This window comes from Rhamphochromis longiceps, linkage group LG14 (genome assembly GCF_057381845.1).
Source record: "Rhamphochromis longiceps isolate RC_006_pf linkage group LG14, R_longiceps_female_GT1.1, whole genome shotgun sequence".
Taxonomy (NCBI): Eukaryota; Metazoa; Chordata; class Actinopteri; order Cichliformes; family Cichlidae; genus Rhamphochromis; species Rhamphochromis longiceps.
The window spans coordinates 12,058,287-12,081,248 of NC_140570.1; the positions used below are offsets into that span (position 1 = coordinate 12,058,287).

Here is a 22,962-nt window from a genome sequence, read left to right on the forward strand (position 1 = left end):
AGTAGTGAATTTGCAGTATAAAGCACTGTTATTGTTATTATAATATCCAAACTGCTTATTTTTAGCTTTCCCACTTACGCATGGCAGTGTCAGTGAGCTACCGTGCCAGTTTCTGGGTAAATCAGGAGAAATTAAGTGGTCAGTTTTGGGAGTTTATTTGAAGAACACATATGGTTGTTTCAGTGCATTTAAGAAGTAGGTCTGACCAACTGATATGATCATTTAGTTGGAAGACTTATTGTTTCTGTCTGTGTCTGTACTTTGATTTGAGTTTGATCTGCATGCTCAGCTGCCACAGTAGCCAGTGCTGAGCTCCTGCTTGTCTTGCAGCTGGAGGTGACGTTAACTCACTCAGAGTTGTCAGTCATTTCCTCTTTTCCTCCCAGTATCTTTAGCAGACTTAGAGCTGTGTTGCTCTTGAAGACAGGGCTATTATTCATCCAGCTGTCAATCAGGGCCAAGCCTATTCACTGGGAGGTCTGGGTGAAACCTGTGGAAACTAGTGCAGCGCCTGCTTTCACAGTTTGGTTAGTGTCCGCAAAGATGGCCGTCAAGAATGGCTTAGAAAAACATATGTAAACACATAAAAAATATATATATTATTTTTGACACCCTTAAAGGTTCCACACAGCTCTGGCCCCTGTAATTTAAGATCTCTTCACACTAAGGAGTCAGTATAGCAAAATTCGGCATTTGGCTAAAAATATTTTTTTTTTGGCGGGGGGGGGGATTGTTTATTCTTTACAGGTTCAAATACAAATTAATGCCATACTACAATCTTTAAACCAAAACATGTTGACTGAAATGCTGTTGTGGGACTTTAAGTGCTCTGCATAAATAAATGCCCAAAAGCCTTAAAGTGGACATGAAACAGCCTCATTCTAAAAACTGGTTTAGATTTAACAATGTGTGTGAAGCTGGATTGAAGAACATGTTTAGTACCATCTTATGGCTGTACAGGACATGAGGTCACTGAGTTGGTTGGTTGTTTGCTGCTAATAGACTTAAAATAGTTTATGTTAGCTAACTATAGCGACGAAACCAATAAGTCATTGGAAAACAAGGAAACTAAAACTAAAAAGCAAGGTGGTCTAAGGTGGTCACTTCCGTGTTGCCATGGCTACACCAATGAGTTTTACCTTTAGAAAAAAACAAGTATATCCTGTCCACTTTCACTGTCTGTCTCTTAGGGTGTTTTCACACTTGCTGTGTTTAGTCTGTCTAAATGAAATCGGTTTTGTTTTCCCCATCGGTGCAGTTTGTCAAACGTTAAGAGTGTTACTGGGATTTTTGTTTTTGATGGACATAGTCAACAGCTATACTCAGGTAGGTTGTTAAGTTTCAATCATCCGAATCGATCAGAATCAGAAGACTAATCAGAAGTACTAATAGCCCAAAAGTGTTCCAAGAAAATATCCCCTTCACCATGACAGCCCCATTACCAGCAGCCTGTGCTGATGAAACAAGGCAAGATTAATCTTCTATGGTCCAATGTTGGTGAGACTCTGTGAATTGTAGCGTCAGCTGTGTTTGGAGTTGAAAGGACTGGAACGTGCTGTGGCTCCTACTATAGCCCATCTGCTTCAAAGTTTGTTGTGTTGTGTATTCAGAGATACTCTTCTGCATATATTTGTTGTAACAAGTAGTTGGTATTACGGTTGTCCTCCTATCGGCCTGAAGCAGTCAGCCTATTCTCATTTGACCTCTCACATCGCCAGGACATATTTGACCAAAGAACTGCAGCTCACAGGAAATTGTTGTCTTTTTTGGACCATTCTCTGTTAACCTTAGAGTTGGTCATGCGTAAAAATCTTAGTTGATCAGCAGTGGATGAAATGCAATCATACTATCACTTAAATCAACTTTCTTTCCCCTTCTGATGCTCAGTTTGAACTTCAGCTGGTTGTCCTAACCACAACTTACATGTAGCGAGTTCCTGCCATGTGATTGACTCATTAGATATTTGTGTTAACGAGGAGTTGAACAGGTTCACCGAAAAAACTGGCCAATGAGTGTATACTTTAAAATGCAGCAAAGCTGAAAAACAGGATTTTATATATCCAAAGTTGCTTAATTCAGCATATGCCCACAGGCAATCACATCACGATCTATAAAATGAGATTTAAAAAAATATTATATGACTCCTTTAACTTTTTCTGATCAGTAATGAGTTAGATATTTTAACTCCCACACAGGCCGAGGAGATACTGGACTATGTGGGGGTTCTGATTCTCTGCTAGTCATATTCTTTTCTCTTTAGTTTCACAGCTAACGATAAACTGCAAAGCTTGTTATTGGTTCTCATTTGCCTTACCCCCTGCAGCAGGACTCACATTAGATTTCTCAAATCTGCTGACATACTTCAGCAGAAACCCAAGAAATACAGTACTGAGAATTATAATGTTCTCTGGAGCTGGAGAGAGACGGAATATAATGGCAGACTCTGACAACTGGGCACACGTTTTAAACAGTGATAATGGAGAAAGTATATATCTTTTGAAAAGATGCAGGGTCGGACTAGTTATTCCGAATAACCATATATGACGTGACAAGAAAAAGTGATGCTGACATAAAAGAACTATCAAGTCTGTCTTATTATAAATGTATTCATCCAAGAGAAAAATCAAAACAGTAGGTGCCTGAAACACCAGCCAGTATCCTCTATAAATGTCAGAACATTGATTCTCACAGTGGGCTAAATGGTACTCTAGTGGAACCTTTTTACAAAGAATTTACTAATTAGTGTCCAATCTTAGCAGCGCTATAATTCATAGATTTCCCAATAGAGTATTAACTTCACAATGGGTCATAAATTACAGGAAAGAAGGTGGATTTTCCTCACTGTTACTGAATGCTTTCAGTGAATACTGACATGAGGACAGCTGCTAAAGCTCATGTGAAAACATTCATTCATGTAGGACATATTAAATATGTTTTCTTTTGGTTTGTTCTGCTTTGTATTATTTTTGTACGGAGCATCAGATCCATACGTATCTGATATTAAACAAGTAAACACTATTTATATGAATATATATATATGAACTATTTATTGTCACTATAGGTATTATGACCGATCAGAAAGCCAATAGGACAACTCTGGAGAGAAAGAATAATACTAAAGACAATAACAGGAGAGGATGGTTGCTGTGGAGTAAACTGAAATCCTGACACACATCCTCAAACACTTACAGGTGATTTATGGATTTATTGACTAAAACATAACAAACACTAAAACTGCACATCATTGCACATCTTTTTTGTTAATTAAATAGCTAGCCTCTCCTGCAATAAAATGTAAAATGAAAGCCACAACAAAAGCTACCTGAAATATTCATTTTATTTTCATTAGGATATGTGATTTGCAGAAACAGGCCAGGTAAAAATGACCTGAGGTGCAACAACATCTGTTAAAGACTTTAGTTAAAGACTCCCTGGAGGGAGTCAGTCCAAATAGCAGAGAATAGTGTCACTGCTTGTAATATAAAGATATGCATATTCAGGAGTTGCAAGCTTAATATTTTACTTTGGTTAGATATATATGTCTGGTGAACTGTTAACGTGTTTTAAACTGTTAAACCAAACCAGCAGGATAAAATACATCTTTGTTTTCTGAAAGTTCATTTTCCATCCATCCATCCATCTTCATCCGCTTTGTCCGGGGCCGGGTCGCGGGGGCAGCAGCCTAAGCAAAGAGGCCCAGACCTCCCTCTCCCCAGCCACCTCCTCCAGCTTATCCGGGGGAATACCAAGGCGTTCCCAGGCCAGCCGAGAGATATAATCTCTCCAGCGTGTCCTGGGTCTGCCCCGGGGCCTCCTCAGGACATGCCTGGAACACCTCACCCAGGAGGCGCCCAGGGGGCATCCTTGTCAGATGCCTGAACCACCTCAGCTGGCTCCTTTCGATGTGGAGCAGCAGCTGCTCTACTCTGAGCCCCTCCCGGATGGCCGAACTTCTCACCCTATCTCTAAGGGAGAGGCCAGCCACCCTTCGGAGGAAGCTCATTTCTGCCGCTTGTATCCGCGATCTCGTTCTTTCGGTCACTACCCACAGCTCGTGGCCATAGGTGAGGGTAGGGATGTAGATCGACCGGTAAATTGAGAGCTTCGCTTTTACACTCAGCTCCCTCTTCACCACGACGGACCGGTGCAGCGTCCGCATTACTGCAGCTGCAGCCCCAATCCGTCTGTCGATCTCCGACTCCCTTCTGCCATCACTCGCGAACAAGACCCCGAGATACTTGAACTCCTCCACTTGGGGCAGGAACTCATCCCCGACCCGGAGTGGGCACTCCACCCTTTTCCGGCTGAGAACCATGGCCTCAGATTTGGAGGTGCTGATCCTCATTCCCGCTGCTTCACACTCGGCTGCGAACCGTTCCAGTGCGAGCTGGAGGCCCTCACCCGATGAAGCCAACAGAACCACATCATCTGCAAAAATCAGAGATGAGATTCTGAGGCCACCAAAGCGAAAGCCCTCCGCCACTTGGCTGCGCCTAGAAATCCTGTCCATAAAAATTATGAACAGAACCGGAGACAAAGGGCAGCCCTGGCGGAGCCCATCACCCACCGGGAACGAGTCCGACTTATTGCCGGCAATGCGAACCAAGCTCTTGCAACGGTTGTATAGGGATCGAATGGCCCGTAGCAATGGGCCAGACACCCCATATTCCCGCAACACCTCCCACAGGACACCCCGAGGGACACGGTCGAATGCCTTCTCCAAGTCCACAAAACACATGTAGACTGGTTGGGCAAACTCCCATGCACCCTCAAGTATCCTGGAGAGGATAAAGAGCTGGTCCAGTGTTCCGCGACCAGGACGAAAACCGCATTGTTCCTCCTGTATCCGAGGTTCGACTAACGGACGAACTCTCCTTTCCAGCACCCTGGCATAGACTTTCCCAGGGAGGCTGAGGAGTGTGATCCCCCTGTAGTTGGAACACACCCTCCGGTCCCCTTTCTTAAAGATGGGGACCACCACCCCGGTCTGCCAGTCCACAGGTACTGCCCCTGATCTCCACGCAACATTGCAGAGGCGTGTCAACCAGGACAGCCCTACAACGTCCAGAGCCTTCAGGAACTCGGGGCGGACCTCATCAACACCAGGGGCTCTGCCACCAAGGAGTTGTTTAACTGCCTCAGTGACCTCGCCCCCGGAAATTGGCGGGTCATTCCCCTCATCCCCAGACTCTGCTTCCTCCTCGGAAGACGTGTCAGTGGGATTAAGGAGGTCCTCGAAGTATTCCTTCCACCGCCTGACAATTTTCTCAGTCGACGTCAGCAGCACTCCGCCAGCACTATACACAGTGCAGGTAGAGCACCGCTTTCCCCTCCTGAGACGTCTGACGGTTTGCCAGAATCTCTTCGAGGCAGTCCGAAAGTCTTTTTCCATGGCCTCTCCGAACTCCTCCCACACCCGAGTTTTTGCTTCAGCCACTGCCCGAGCCGCATTCCGCTTGGCCTGTCGATACCTGTCGGCTGCCTCCGGAGTCCCACAGGCTAACCAAGCCCGATAGGACTCCTTCTTCAGCCTGGTGGCTCCCTTCACCTCTGGTGTCCACCATTTGGTTCGGGGATTACCACCACGGCAGGCACCAACCACCTTGCGGCCGCAGCTCAATGCAGCAGCTTCGGCAATGGAGACGCTGAACATGGTCCATTCGGACTCAATGTCCCCAGTCTCCCTCGGAATGCTGTTGAAGCTCTGCCGGAGGTGTGCGTTGAAGATCTCGCGGACTGGGGCCTCTGCTAGACGTTCCCAGCACACCCTCCCTACGCGTTTAGGTGCACCAGGTCTGTCCAGCGTCTTCCCCCGCCACCTGATCCAACTCACCACCAGGTCCAATAACAGAGCACCGCTCGGGTTCAGATCAGGGAGGCCGTTCCTCCCAATCACGCCCCTCCAGGTCTCGCTGTCGTTACCCACGTGAGCATTGAAGTCTCCCAGCAGGACAACAGAGTCTCCAGGTGGAGCACCCTCCAGCACCCCCCCCCCCCCCCAGGGACTCTAAGAAGGCTGGGTACTCTGAACTGCCACTCAGTGCATAAACGCAGATGACAGTCAGGACCCGTTCCCCGACCCTAAGGCGCAGGGAACAAACCCTCTCGTCCACCGGGAAAAACCCCAACGTACTGGCAGCAAGCCGAGGGGATATTAGGATACCCACCCCAGCCCGCCGCCTCTCACCAAGGGCAACTCCAGACTGAGACAGAGTCCAGCCCCTCTCCAGGAGACTGGTTCCAGAGCCCAAGCCATGTGTAGAGGTGAGCCCGACTATATCTAGCCGGTACCTCTCAACCTCACGCACTAACTCAGGCTCCTTCCCCACCAGAGAGGTGACATTCCATGTCCCTATTGCCAGTCTTGGCAGCCGGGGGTCAGTCCGCCAGGGCCTCCGCTCCTGGCCGCCACCCGGCACACAATGCACCCGACCCCTATGGCGCCTCCTGCGGGTGGTGGGCCTGCGGGAGGATGGGCCCATGTCTCCTCTTCGGGCTGTGCCCGGCCGGGCCCCATGGACTAAGGCCCGGCCACCAGACGCTCGCCCTCGGGCACCCTCCCCGGGCCTGGCTCCAGGGCGAGGCCCCGGTAACCCTATCCCGGGCAGTGTAAACTGTTCCCTCGGTGTCCTTTTCATAAGGGTCTTATGAATCGCTCTTTGTCTGGTCCCTCACCCAGGGCCAATTTGCCATGGGAGACCCTACCAGGGGGCAAAAGCCCCCAGACAACATAGCCCCTGGGATCCCTGTGACACACAAACCCCTCCACCACGATAAGGTAGCGATTCAAGGAGGGGAATTCATTTTCATTAAAAATAAATTGAAAATATGCAATAAATATGCACATGCAATTTAATGGTCACTGATACTAACATGCATCGTATAATTCTCTGTGGATGATCTTTGTCATATGAATAAAGTACTAGTATCAGGTACTGAAGTACATACTTTTACTTGAAACTGGAGCAGATTGGAAGTTTACGTTAATTTAAAAGTACTGACTTTCTGCCCAAAACTTTCATTCTGTCCAGATGTGAGGCTATGAGTCAATAGATGCAGTTGTCCTACATCCCACTGCAACAAGAGTGTGTTTACTATTATACAAAACTAAGACTAATATAGAAAGTACTCCAGCTGGTTGTTCAGCGTGGCATTCATTAGTTCTTTAGAAAAGTGTGGCATTAATGAAGACTCAATGAAAAGCAGTTGCAGTAAAATATATTCTCTTCATCAAAGTTCCCCCTGTGGAAATAACAAAGCCATCTACATGACAATGACTTTGTTAATATTGATTACTACAGCCAAATGTTACCACAGCTGTGACAGAAACAACAGGGCATATTTAGAGATTAATATCTCTCTGTTTAACCTTGTATGGCATGGCATTTCCTTTGGGTAGCAATCCTTTATTTAAATTATATTAACACTTAAAATCTTTTATTTATTTATTTATTTTTAGTTTAATTGCACAAGGCATGTCACTGGTGAGTAAAAGTAGATGTACACAGAAGACATACCAAACCAAATCCACATGGGATGCAGTGCCAGCTACAGCAGAGACTAAAATGACTTTGGTTATTTAAAATTAAATTTTTATTTAATTTATTTAGTAAACAAGCACTTAAGGAAATAAATGAATTTATGCAGTTATGCAATCACGCTAAAGTTATGCTTCTCAACTACACATAGTTCTTGGGACTGCTTGTTTTAGGTTTTTAGATGCTTCCCTGCTCCAAAACACTTGATTATGTTATTATCAGGCAGCTGCAGCATTCAATAAAGTCAGGTGTGCTGGAGCAGGATTTGGGAGAACCTCTGTATTTATGTTTTGAGAGCACTGAATGGTATTTGTAGCTATCTTGCACTAACTTAGAACTTGGGTATCGAAAATCGGTTCTTGTTGAGAACCGGTTCCCACTGTTTCAATTCCTTGGAATTGTTTGCCATTTTTGCAAACGATTCCCTTATCGATTCCAGTCGCCCGGAATGACGTCACCACGTTGCGGAGCGTCATTTACCTGGCAGGAAACATGGCGGCTCAAACGCTCAAAAGTTTGATTATACTTTACGAGAACGGATGACAACAGGGCAACTTGCAATACTTGCAAAGTAGATATTTCATTTAAGGGAGGAAACACTACGAATATGCAAAAACATTTGCTCACAAAACACGTGATGACCTTAAATGAATGTCGTGTTTTTAATTCCGCTCCGGACTCGTGAATCTCAATCCAGCAGCAGCGGTAACGTTTGCACGTCCTCTCCCGTTAATGCGGCAGGTAAATAATCAACTAACAGTGCATATTATGTTAGCGCAATCTGCCTTATTACAAAACCTGCCATTACTGTGCATTTAGGTGACCATGATGAGAGAGACAGACAGAGTCTGGCTCAGATGCTGGCAGTTCTCGCTGCAGTCTACCGGTAGCGCCTCCTTTCAGGCCAGGATAGACGAATGTCACCGAGCAGTGACTAAGTTTGTGGTAAAAGGCTTGCACCCATTTGCCACAGCGGATGCCCCGATTTTCGGTAAGTGAATGTGTTTAATTGTAGGCAGGGACATTACTGGATATTCTTGTGTAATTGCTACAGAATAATTTATGTTATACTTTGTTATTGCTACAGAAGAATATTTATTTTATTATTTTACATTTACAATTTTTTTTCCTGGAGACCCTGTGACACCCCATTAAAGAGCCGTAGGCTGGATCTCTTAAGATCTCACTGTTGGGTTTGTAAGGCGATGTTAAATTTCTATCTTGTTCAAAGAGAAGATATAAAACAAAGTTCTAAGCTAATCGACCTTAGTGTTCTCCTTTTTTAAAAAGAATCGATAAAGAATCGAATCGTTAAACAGAATCGAAAATGGAATCGGAATCGTGAAAATCTTATCAATACCCATCCCTAGTTAAGGGTCATTCATATGTGATATATGTGGGTAAGCATCACTGTGTGTATATAAATGATGATGCGTGTAGATGTGAGGGTGTGTCAGGAACTCGGAGAGGACTTTATGGATGGAGATAAAAAGTGCAGTACCAGGATGGAACGGTACTCCAATTGTTGTTCATTTAAATGGGTAAATGAAAATTAAATTAATTGTTAAAATGAAAAATAATATTATGAATAAATTCCTTGTTTTCTCACTAATCTACTAGATATTTATTATACAGAAAACAGTAACATTTTGATACACTTATTTATTTCCCCTCAAATTAATAAATAAATAAAGTTCATGCTATAAAGGATTAACATCAAATATATATCAATCTGAAATCTTGCTGTGGTTCCATATTTACCATAGGATATACTATTTATACACTTACTGGACTGCATTGAGAATTAGCTGTTAACACTGGATGAAAGGAAAACATGACAACAGGCAATGAAATTTGTCTGTTTATTTGATGAAATGATAGCATGTCAGCAGTCTGGTCTGTTTCAAACTGTTCACGAAGCCCACACAACCAGAAAACCTGAGACAAACAGTTAAAACTAGGGCAGTACTAGCATGTACTGGGGTTTTTATCTTCAAAAAGGGGGAGGGTAGGAGGTGTGGTCCTGCTCCTGAAACTTAGATAAATTATCTCCACTTAAAGGTCTCAGAATTTAGCAATTCAAAGTGGAATAGTCAAGCACCAGAGAGAAACGCAAGCACCTAAAAGTCATTTGTTGACCTGATTTCTACACCTATTCTCCAGACTTTTTGTGGAGGAGGAGGGGTTGTGAATATATGGTGGGCAAAAGATGTTGAATATGGAGCTGAAACGCATATGGAGGAACTCACATAGGAAGACCGAAAAGATAAGAAGATACAAAGATTGATGTATGTGGTAAAGGAGGACATGCAGAAGGTTAGTATGACAGTACAGGGCACTAGGGATAGAGTGAGATGGAGGATGATGATATGTTGTGGTGACCCCAAAAGGGACTAGTCAAAAGAAGATGAAGAAGAAGAAAAAACAAGTCATTATTTGGATATTTACTAAAACAACTTAATAAACTGATCACATACACAAACCTCGTCTGTATCATTTCACAAAGATAATTCATTTTGCACTATACCAAACTGCACTCTTTTGAACAGACACTGTTCTAGTGAAACAAATGCCTCTGTATCACATATCCATTCTGACTGTGCACCACCACCTCTTTATTCAGGATGGAGTCTAAAATAAGTTAATTGACAATAATAGTCATAACCCAGCGTGCAATTGGGTGATCAGGCTTTTAAGCCTCTTTATTAGAGGAGTTATCTGATTTCCCACAATCCCCTGGTTTCATCAGGCAAGCAATTATCTTGTCACTGATCCATGGCCATCACATAAAGAGATTCTGATCAGAATTTAGTGGCTGAAAACAGTAACAGAGGACAGCAATAACACATCATTAAAAGAGTATTTAAAATGACTTATTTATCGATCCGCGTATCAACCCACCCTCTTTTTCTAATCTCGGTCTGGGTCATGGGGGACAACAGTGTAAGTGGAGATGCCAGAATCTGCTTTCCGTCTCTTCCGGTAAGATCCTAAGGTGTTGGGCATAATATCTCCAGTGTGTTCTGGGTCTGCCTTGGGGTCTCCTCTCAGTACAAAGTGTGCAAGACATTGTTTGGATGCTTTAGTTGCTTTTCTAAGGCCCTCCCAAATAAGTGAGATCTAAGGGTTAGCAAAGACATCTATCAGACAAAGCTAATTTTTCACAATTGCTGTATATCCTCAAACACATTCTTTTGGCCTACAGCATGTGGCCATTGATTAGGTTAGGAAACCTGACTGTCCAGCAAAATGACAGCTGTGCTTTCATGCTCAGATCTTTTTTCATCCAACAGACCAGCTCAGTCCTCTCAGCGCAGGTGCTTAGAAATGACACAAAAGATAGGAAAACCAAACCTAATTCACATAATTTATGAAAAAGGAAGAAAGTTTATCAAACATTTGTGCCACAAAGTAAAGATGTATTCAGTTACACTTGTTATCACCTACATCCTTTGAAGTTTGTATTTCACCTATTGTTTCCTAAGATTAAGATGTGAAACAGATATCTGTAAAATACAGCAACATAAATGAATGTTACTATACATCAAAGAGTATGCAGCCTACAACATCCTCCATAGCAAATGGCAAAAGATTAAAGGGAGAACCAAAACCCTTGATCCTCTCATTGAGGTTCCCCAAAATCAATACAGAGTTATTCTGAGGTCTGTCCTGATGGGAATGGTTCCTGCTAGTATGACAAAGCACCCATGCACAGTATACAGGTGTCACTGAGTGGTTTAAGCATGTCAGTCATATCATTTCAGCAGCTCCCAACCCACCTGGAAGCCTATATATGATGCAGTCCAGTGTTTTGAAATGTTCTATAAATGCTTATTTAATAGCAGTGAACACATGCAATTATACAAAACCCTGAGGTGACAGCATAATAAATGGTGACACAGCATAATCTGAAACAGTACTTATAGAGTAGGACTGACCAAACTCCAGCAAAATTGTTGGTATAAGGTATAAGCCTGTATAATATAAGCAGTTTGTTTGCTTTTCTCTCTCCTCTTATTCAAGAGCAGATCAGCCTAAGAATTTTCTTCTGTCACTATGGAGACCAAAATCATCAATCTGAATAAATCTACAATTTTACATCATTCATGTTTGATCATCACCTCCATAAAACGTTTCTATAATTTCATTTGAGTCTTCATCTTCTGCTTGTTGACACTCCTTACCTCCCTGCCCTCTGCTGTCCCCTTCTACATGTGATAATCTGTTGTTACAAAATCACAATATTCAAAGGCCATCATAAATATTTAAGTGTGTTTTGAGGAATGCCAGTTGGCATTTTCTGGTCTCACCTTTGTGCTTGATGTAATTGTATGCCCGGATGGCAACTGATTATACAGAGATACAGAGAAAAAATCAAACATGGACAGGTGTATTTTCTTTCATAATGAATTGTATGTGTTGTGAATGTGGCTTTAACCAATATCTTCTATATTCATTTTTACCTTTTGTATTCCTGTCAGGATACTATAGGGATGATGAGTTAATTAATTCATTTTTTAAATTATTTAATCTGATCAGATTGTTCAGTACTTGGATTTTTGTTAACTTGGGATGAGATCAAAACATAACTTGCTCGATTGTTATCAGTTTAACATAGCGTAGCATATAATGTCAGGTTGTCCACTCATGCTGATACTGCTGCTGCTGACTACTGCTTATGAGATTGCTCAGTGTTGTTACATCACCTCTTTACTGACATTTTCCATTTAGATTTATTAGGCATCCGTGTGAACCTCTGTGTGACAAAAATTGCTTTTTTAAGATGCATAAGAAATTTTTCAGGAACAAAACAGTTCAGTCCCACTCCACTGAACATCCAGAAATACTTCTAAGTCAAATATGTCTTTAATCTAATGTCTATATTCATCCAAGTTTAAGTCAATTTGATTCAATGTTACTTATATGGCACCAAATCTCAACAGTTGCCTCAAGGTGCTTTATATTGTAAGGTAAAGATGCTACAGTAATACAGAGAAGATCCCAACCCACATATGACTCTTATGAGCAAGCACTTGGTGACAGTAGGAAGGAAAAACTCCCTTTTAACAGGAAGAAATTCCTAGGAGAACCAAGCACAGGGAGGGGCAACCATGAATGGAGGAAGTCAGGACAAAAGATACACTGTGGAAGAGAACCACAGATTGATAATAACAAAGATTAAATGAACACATAGAGTGAAAAAAGTAAGTGAAGAAGAAACATCATGGGAAGCCCCCACCGCCCTAGTTATTCCACCCAGCACCAACTATATGTTTGATCAAAAAGGAAGGTTTTATGCCTAATACTAAAAGTGGAGACAGCGCCTTCTCTACAAAGGCCACAAATCGTGCAACAAATTATATGTAAAAATTGGTACACCTGGCACTGGTACATTACACATTTATATAGTGTGATGCTCTGCAAGAAAAAAAAAACCCAGCACAACATGTATTTCGACACTTTTTCACTGTTAAAAATATGCATCATTACACTGTGTTTTCAGCTCTCGATCATCTGTCACTGCTGCTGTCACTGTAATGCAGACTCTTAAACACCCACATATAGCTGACAGGCTCCATGTCTCTTCCGCCATGTTTGGAGTGACTGTCCATTACCTGCGAGCACTTGTACTGTGGTGCAGGGGCAAACACACCCACACATTTATGCACGTAGTACAACCTCACATGATATTTGGAATTATTTAGCATTCAGGTTCACATCTGAGCTACATAATCACTATCTATTTTTTTTTATATGATCCATGTGACCTCTGTTCAGCTGAAATAAGCAACAACAAAAAACAAACAAAAAAAATCAACAAACAATGTCTACAAAAAAGATATGCATAAAGTTCATGTGGCTGGTATTAAGTTCAACCAGGTGCTGTGTGCATATGTTGAAATCTGAGACTGAAGCAGAAGATTGAATTCAAACTAGCTGTACACAGTAAGAAAAAAGAAAAGAGATGAGGATTGAAAAAGAAAAGCATGTTTTGGTATAAATGAGTGACAAGAAATATTTGCAAAAATTGAACCGTAGCCACATGTAATCAATAAGGAAGAAGGATGAATATGAGAGACTGACTGGATAGCAGTGGTTGGGTTTCCTGTTGTTTCCCTCATATGATAAGTCTGTGATTCTCACATGGAGCTGTGAGCACATTTAGATCTTATTTTAATGACAAAGTAACAGACAGCTGAAAGTGGACAGAAATGAGCTAATTTACCACCAGATGAAAAAGGTTGACAGGCACACTTGACAGTGTGAACATTTGACAGTTGGAATGAAGAACTGTACCAGTGCCAGACGTTAATAAGAATAGGTAGACTTTCAGAAATTGACATTTTCAATTCCTGCACATTTTATGCTTGAAACTTCAGTAGCATGATACAGATGTAGAGGCCACTGGGAAAACCACACTACATCGCTCCAGTCTATACAGTTATAATACAGCAACAGGGTGGCAGATAGTAAAGGATTTCATTCTTTCAGGAAGAAGGCTCACAAAATACCTCCTGAAATGGTATCTGACATTAATTTGTCTATAATAATAGCTCTAACGTTCAGGTTATGCAAAATATAAATTAAACCAAAATTAATAAAAGCTTATTACAAATTGAACTTAACTTGTTTCCTAAATTGACAGTTAGAATGAAGAACTGTTGGAATGAAGAACTGGTAGTTAGAATGAAGAACTGGCAGGACCCAGTCCGTCAGGATCGGCAACAGGACTTCAGCCAGCTTTATTACAAACACTAGCGTCCCACAAGGTTGCGTCCTCAGTCCCATCCTCTACACCATGTACACTTACGACTGTGTCGCCTCCAACAAAGATAACATCATTTTGAAGTTTGCGGACGACACTGCAGTGATCGGTCGCATCACTGGAGGAGACGAGGTGACTTACAGGAGAGAGGTGGTCGGTCTGGTGTCATGGTGTGAGGACAACAACCTCACCCTCAACATTGATAAGACAAAAGAGATGATAGTGGACACGAGGAAGAAGAGGAAGCCTCACCCACCGCTGTCTATCCGGGGCCTTGAATTGGAGTGAGTGAGCAGCTTTAGGTACCTGGGCGTCTACATCTCTGAGGACCTCACCTGGACACTGAACACCACACAGCTGGTCAAGATGGCTCAGCAGCGGCTGTATTTCCTGAGGAGGCTGAGGAAATTTGGTATGTTGGCCAAGATCCTCAGCAGGTTCTACAGCTGCATTGTGGAGAGCACACTGACTAGCTGCAGTCAGGCGTTTGCTATGGACCGCAAACGCCTGCAGAGATTGATAACAACCGCGGAGAAGATCATCAGAACTCCGCTACCCTCTCTACAGAGCATCTGCAGAGCATCTACCATCGTAGAGTCCAGAGGAGAGCTGCCTCCATCCTCAAAGACCCCACACATCCCCAACACGGACTGTTCACACTTTTTCCCTCGAGACGAAGGTTTGGAAGTGTGAAATCCGGAACATCCAGACTCACTAACTCCTTCTTCCCCACTGCCATCAGACTCTTGAACAGCTGAGCCATTTTGAACAGTAACAATAATTTTTTTTGCACATCTGGTCATCTTACATACTGTATTAAGCCAGCATATTAAGCTATAGCTCTTTTGCACACATCTGTTTCAAATCTCCATATTTTGTCTCCTTTTCTGTCTTCAGCTCTTTATTTGTACTATTTGTATTTATATGTTCTATTTCTATTGTATATATTAATCGGCATCTGTGGGTGGACAGCAAAGAAAGAATTTCATTGCACAAAGAAATGCCTTTTCTCTTGTGACACATGATAATAAACACTTTGAATCTTGAATCTTGAATCTTAAATGATACATCGCTCTGTAGACTATGTAACAGATGAAGCTATAATTAAAAAATAAAAAACAAAAACTCGAGCTTTTAAGACATTAAAAGTTCGAGTTTATAGAACACAATGAGGGCGAGTAATTGGCGAGAAACAACAAATACATAACAGGAGAGCATACATACTCATGACGCCTGTAGCCTATTTATTTTTAAAACATATCACCCGCTATTCAAGTGTAGCACCCATACAACACCAATTCCTTTCATATGAGAATAGATTTTTTTTAATAACCCAGTTTTCTAGTGTAGAGCAATAAGAGTTCTCTCAGGAAATCCAACAAAAGTTAGCTGTTTTTTAAAGAAGACTATAAGGAGAGCTGAGGTTGGCTAACCAGGCTACTCTCTATTTAATCAATGATTTACAATTGAGAGGTCAATAGGTTAACTGGTAACTCTAAATTGCCCGTAGGCGTGAATGCCGGTGTGAATGGTTGTCTGTCACTATATGTTAGCCCGGTGACAGACTGGTGACCTTTCCAGGGTGTACCCTGCCTCTCACCCTAAGATAGCTGGGATAGGCTCCAGGCTTTTGGATTGGCTGCCGATTACTAGCAAAATAGACCTCATGCCACATATTTATTTTGTTATAAAATGTAAACAAAATAATAATAAATTACAACCAAAATATACATGAAAAAGCAAACAGCAAACAGCCTATTGGTCCCTGACTATACAACAGAGGGGCAGTTTTGCTGTGTTAGTTATGTACATCTTGCCCTTGATGCACGTATACTGTGTCTTCCTGTCCATCTTGTGTGGCATTTCCTCTCTCTCCTCTCACCTCGTTCCAGTCCATTGTCCGACTCATCCTTTCTAATAAAGGCAAAAGGCTTCATGTTTTCTTCCTTTTCATCAGCTTCCAAATCTTTTCTGTCTAGTAAAGTCACTAAGATAATCTTTTCTTGATTGACAAGGAATCACACAGGTTAAGCTACTTATCTGTTGTGTCCAACCGTCAATTTAGAGCTGAAATGGTGTGAGACAAAACATAGAATGGCTCCTTCAAGGCTGACAGTGAAATGTGTGGGAATGTGGAAGCAGACAGGTGTACGTGCTTGAAAGGTATCATGGTTGGACACTTGAGTGGGAATAGCAGGAGGGGAAAATCAGAACACTCATGAACACATGCAAAACCAGACTTATCACCTGACCTGAACACCACAGGTGTAATATACGTGTGTAATATACAGGTGTAATGCCTGCAAATGACCAACTGGTAGCTTCATAATGATGCGCGACAAACAAATCGCTTCCAGTGTGTACGTAAAAACAATCTTTTGGGACATTTTTATCCAATATCATTCTGATGTTCTGGACTTTACTGGCCAATGGTTGTCAGTCGAGTCAGTATTGACACTCATCTCATTTGACTCACATTTTGCAGAGGGAAAAAAAACTTCAATCTTCAGTAATTTCTTTTTAAGTAATTTCCCATATGCTATGATGTTAATTTAATGGTCATTTTCTATCAAGCAGTGCTTATTCAGCTTCCACACTGGTTTCTTCCCTTTTTTTAAATACGTTTAAATATTAATTTCCTTTTTTCTTTTCAGACATCCAGCTAGGCTGGCAATGGAAAAAAGAATTAAATGGAGGCACAGCTGCAGAAATCAATAAGAAGACTGAGAAGACTTTAATTCTCGGGATTTGAAAAATAACATTTAATGTACATTCTTAGATATTACTAACACTTTTGTTTAACTTATGAACATATTATTGTCAGTAAACCTATTAAAACCTAATTTTATGTGATTTTTAAAAATCTATATGTTATATCTGTCTGTACAGGAAGTTAGAGACTCTGAGATCTCTTCCCCCCAGAGTCTATTTAATATAATTCTCAATACAAAGAAAGTATCCAGTGACTAATGCTAGCAGCAATCTATAGTATTGCTGTAATTCCATTTGTTGGGGCAAGTGGTAAATATATCTTACTTTCCTTTAGTGTTTCTGTGACAGGTGGATACAGTCTTTAAGAAACTTTCATATACATTGCTCTTACATGTATGGGCTCTGTATTAATACAGACACAAAGATAGTTTAACCCTTTAAAGCCGGTCAGAGCGGGCACGCTCCGTTTTGCGTAACTATTTTTAAATCCCGGTAGCACTGCAACCATGTAAGCTAGCGCAATAATTTTCGCATATGAAACAGGAGGAGTTGTACTTACATCTTATGCCATCAACTTGTCCTAGATCACAGTTTCCTTCCACATATAGCTTTGCAAAAACTGCATAAAAAGCACTTGCAGCAACAAAAACATAATATTCCAGAAACACGCTTTGCCGATCCGATCAGCTGTTTGTAACACTTCCTATGTTCATCAGCAACTATCACATGTCCGCCATGACCTGCCGGAAACCGGAAGTGACGTCATTTTGAGGAAATGTCGTTTTTTACTATCAGGGCCTTATGAGCCTATAGTGTTTTTTTTTTTTAAGTTATGTTTGACTTTATGACTTTCTGTGTCGTTTCTGGGATGCTTAGGACTCATATTGCACTGCTGGAAATAGTTTATTTTGATGCATATGCTGTTTTTTTGCAAATTTGCATTATAATATTTATTTTCGTTTTTCCTGCAGTATATAAAAATTGGTATATTTCAAATATAAAACTATGAAGACACTTAAAATAAATTTCCTGTGGTGGGAAACTATTTTGTGCAACTTTTTTGTATTTACAGTTTTGAGGGATAAGCCTCTTAAATTTCTCTAACTAGAAATATATGTTAAAAAAACAAAAACAATTTAAAAAATTTTTGTAGTTTATTGCACTTTTTTGCCATTTATGTAATTACTATGCACTTAATGCAGACATATTATTAAAATTTGGGCTATAATGGTTGTATTGATGTATATCAACTTGAAATGCTCCCAAAAATGGCTCCACAACATGTAAAAATATAATATAAGTTCTGGCGGACTTGGTTCTTAAACAGTTAACTAGATTTGTGACTCTGGCGAAAGAAGCACATACAGAGTTATTTTTGATGCCAACTTAAATTATTAGGAAATCAAATATCTCCTTTCAATATATCCCCACAAATGGGCATGCATGTGGTTGAGCAACCCGTTCTCACTCCCAAAGCGTAACATTTTACGCTAGGTGACAAATCGTCACCATATTACGTTTTCGGCTACCCACCACGTTCCTAAATGACGACCTCGGAAAAAGAGGAAATATGAGAACCGTCTGGACTGAACCTACACATGTTCGCTCTTTTTCTTCAAATCGCTTAGAAACACGCTATTTAACATCATTAAAGTCCTGGTTAAGGTCAGGAATAAGGTTATGGTCAGGGCTAGGGATAAGGTTAGGTTTAGGGCTGGAATACAGGGCTGGAACGTCTACTACCGCGGGAGCGTCATTGCACTGGATTCCAGCCATAACCCGCCGCGTACCATAAGAACGCCGAAGGTCTCCTTTCGCGTTCCTCAGGAACGCCGCGGGACGTGACAAAACGTCGACATGTTACGCCTCGGGAGTGAGAACGCTCTGGGTTGAGAGCACTCTTCTGTGTTTCCCAGCATGAGTTAGGGCCATAACCAGTGAAATGAAGACATGCATCATTAAACTTATTGAGCAGCGCCCATCTAGAATGATGTGACAGTGAATCTGACACTTACGTGAAATCTAAATGGAACAAAAAAATATTCTATCAAAACTGTTATCTTAATCTCCACCAGTACAAAATTTGACTCCATATTTTTCAAAGCTGTCACAGTGGCTGTGTGGCTGGCAGAGGTAAGACCCAAATGGACTCAGTCTGCTGCTTAGTATATCACTTTTGTGATTCATTTTAATACTCTTGTTCAAATATTTTGCGCTGTGAAAGAGACGCTACAAATTCAACAACAGGTATGTCCCACAAATAAGTGTCCGACCCGCAGTCTTTAGTTAGTTAGTCGATAGTTTTAAGTGCAAAAACTCCATTTGCTTACATTTAGTTGAGAATTAACAGTAATTAGCGTTCAACCTGGTCCCAGTGATTGACTTTACAAATCAAATCTTATATATTTACTATATTGTTTTTTGCAAAATTTATGGGAAACTGCAAAAATCATCTGAATCCTGATGATGAATACATAAACAAACACTTTAATAAGACAATTTTATTAAATATATTGCGTAGATGTCTTAACAAAAATTTCCTTAAAGATATATAGACTTTCATAAATTACTTATTATGCATTATTTTAACTCCCCTTCTGCTCTCTGGACATCTCTGATAAATCGCGGCAGTAATTTAAAGGCCAAGACAGGTAATCACAGCGGATTCTTTTGTCACACATAAGGTGAGAACAGCTCATCAGCCTGCCATAGGAGGCCGATGACTTCCAAACCCTGGTCCAAATATGCTCTCTATCCTATCGCTGTGATTTTAACAAGTGTAAATGATATTTTGCGAATCACAGACAGAAAGTATTTACAGAACACTGTTATAAAAACAATAATTTTCTTTGGATTTTTCTTTTTTTTTTTTTTTTTTAAATGACATCAGAAACAGCAGTATGCGACATTACGTGATGGCAGAGCTTCAGTTCATCCTTTGTCATTTTTTTTTTTTTTTTTTTTTTTTTTAATAAATAGGACAGGGGGAATGAATGAGAGAAAGAGGGGGAGAGAGAGAAAGAAAACCAAAGGGGAGAAGAGACGGTGAGAAGGGGGGGGAAGAGAGAGAGAAAAAAAAAAAAAAAGAACTCCTGGGTCACCTGTATGGAGAAAAAAAAAAAACAAACAAAAAAAACAAACAGAGGAGACAGCAAACAACAAAGAGCAACATAATAATAGAGAAAACAAAGCACCATCACAATAAACTAGCTAGCCATAGATATCAATATTTACTAAATAATAAACGATATTGTGCAGCACGCAAGATAGACAGCGCACAGTGTGCTTTGAGGTAGCAGCCAAGAAAGCTTTAGTCCGCGTCTGTGAATACCCATGTGTGCATACCTGTGTGGATCAGCATGCTTGCATTCCAAAGGTTTCTCCATGTAATGATCTGCTAGGGAGTGTGGGGGGGCCACAGCCCCGTCCTCCAGGGTGTGAAGCGGGTATGGAGGAGATCAAAACTCCAGATATCCAGAGGCCCCCAGAACACAAGAGACCATGGAAGACCAACAGAGGGGCAGCCGCGCCACTATTCCAGTAAGAGCTGAGGAGAGTCCCAGATGAGGGCTCGCCCAGCAGCCGCGGAGCAGAAGTCAGGGGGAGTTGCAGTGACGCGCCCGTGAGCTCCGCCGGCCCCCAGCTGCGCCTGAGTGACCGAGCCCCAGGCCGAGAGGCCGGGGGCACCCCACCTCCAAAGGGGGCCCGAGCGAGCCCCAGGCCCCAGGCCCCGACAAGCGGCCGCCAAGGAGTGAGCCGGTGTGTACCCGGACGCCCACCCCCAGACACAAAGAACCACCAACACACCGACACCTGAGGGAGTCCGCCACCGGCAGGGGAAGTGGTGGTGGGTGGAGATAGGCCTCCAAACCTTGGAGGGCCTGAGGTGTCCCCAGAGAGGTGGCGTCTGATACCCAACCTGACATATAGACACAGACATACAGGCACACACAGACACAAACATCCATTCCCACCCTCATGCTCTCATATGCACTCACTCCACACTCAACCAACGTGGAGACAGACATAAAGAGACGCTGTACACACAATCACACTCCCCAAGCGTACTCTACAAACCGGGTCTAGGTACCCTTGCCCCTGGAGGGGGGAATTGCACCCAGACCCAGGTGGTGTTACCCTTTTCCCTGCGGTGGGGAGAGGCAGACCACCCCGACTCCGCAGCAGCAGGGAGGCCCCACACCCCAGACCGCAGTCGGACGGCCAACTCCTCCTACTAGCCCTCCCGCTCCAGCAGGCCGCAGAGAATGGGGGTGGGAGAAGACTCCAAACCTCCCTCCACCCGCTCATTGTAGTGTTGATGCATATGTGTTCTAAGGTGCAATTAAAACCCAGGAGGGCATGGAGCTACCTGCCATGGAGCAGCAGGTAAGCGCATAGTCCCTCCTGCTAGCCCTCAATGACTAAGTGTATTTAAAATTGAGAGGTGGGCAACGACGTCAGGGGTGAGGTATACACCCTGATGGTAAATTGGACTCCGTGATTGTGCCCACCCCCAAGATCCTATATGTATGTGTAATGAGAGTGTGAATAATGTGAATGTCTAAGTTGTGGGATAAAATTGAGGCAGAGGCAGCCAGAAGGGGACGGGGGGGGGGAGGGTAGCCTCCTCTGCACCCTGGTGACATACCCCCACTCCAAGGCCCTGCATGTGTGGGTGGTTGTGGAGGAGCGGGAAGAGGGAGGCAGCTGGAGATGGGGAGGGAAGGAAGGGAGGGGCAGGTAACCCCTCCCTGGGGCCAGCTCCCCCGCTGACCCCAGTAGGCACTCCCACCCTCCGCGACCCGCCAGGGAAGGGGGGCCCAGGCCCATCAGACCGGGGCCCAGTGCAGTAGCGCCCTCCGGCTCCACAGAGCCCTGGACAGTCCACCCAACCCCACCACAGAGAAAACTGCACCCACCCCACCATCCACACATCTTCCAGACTACATAAGACGGTAAACGCCCAGGCTGAGATCTTCCTCCACCTCTCCTGTATCTCCCCCTCCCGCAGAGAGTTCCTGAAGAGAAGAAAGCTCCTGCAAGATGTGACCATCCCCCCCACCAGATGAAGAGCCCCCCAGGCGGCTCGACGCACCGGCGGCACCCTGCTCCAGGGCCGGGCCCCCATGCACCCACCCGCCCACAACCCCGGCAACACACCAACCAGGACCCAAGCCCCCGAGGCCCGGCCCGGGCCCCAGCCCAGAGACGGAGCGCCCCCAGAACCTCACGCCCATCCCGGACCCACCCAGGGGCAGCCAGGCTGCCAGGTCAGTAACCCACGTCCGTCAGCACAGACCCTCCCCTAGCCCCGCTGCACGCAGCCGCGAGGAAACAGTCACCTGAGAGCCAACAGAGCCCCCAACCGGACGTGACCGCTACCCCGGGTTGAGCCCCCCAAGGAAGATGCCTCCGGGGAACCCCCCGACGCCCTAAGCCTGTCCCTACCCCCTCACCAATCACAACAGTGAAGGCGGGACCAAACTATGACCCCCCACCCCTACTAGGTGATGGAGCTGATAAAAGGGGCCCAGAGCAATTGATCTAATGTGGTGGCAGAGGCTGTGTCAAGACTAATGTAATCTAATAGATAATTTCTATATTGGTTAGAATTAAGATTATTTTTATTTTTCCAGTTCATGAGGACTGTTTTCTTGGCTATGCATAGGGCAGTGAAGATCATATGGGCTATATTCTTTTCTGAAGTGACATTATCTAAGCTGCCCAGTAGACACACTAAGGGGGAAGTTGGAATGTTACATTTCAGACACTTTGATAAGTCTTCACATATCTCGCGCCAAAACTTTTGCACTGGTGGACAGAACCAAAGAGCGTGGATGTAATTGTCTGGTGTATTGCCTTGACAGTGTGAGCAGTTGTTGGAAGATGTAAAGCCCATCTTGAACATCCGATGACCTGTATAGTGCACTCTATGAAGTATTTTGT

General features: G+C 43.2%; 1 long non-coding RNA gene across 1 annotated transcript in view; it reads left to right on the forward strand.

The window, feature by feature from the left end:
* The first annotated feature begins 7,959 nt into the window (after positions 1 to 7,959).
* LOC146653709 (uncharacterized) overlaps positions 7,960 to 22,962 on the forward strand; it is a 364,224-nt gene continuing 349,221 nt past the window's right edge. Inside the window, exon 1 of the long non-coding RNA XR_014907262.1 lies at positions 7,960 to 8,279. This is a non-coding gene — a long non-coding RNA (uncharacterized LOC146653709). The remainder of the gene's footprint in view (positions 8,280 to 22,962) is intronic.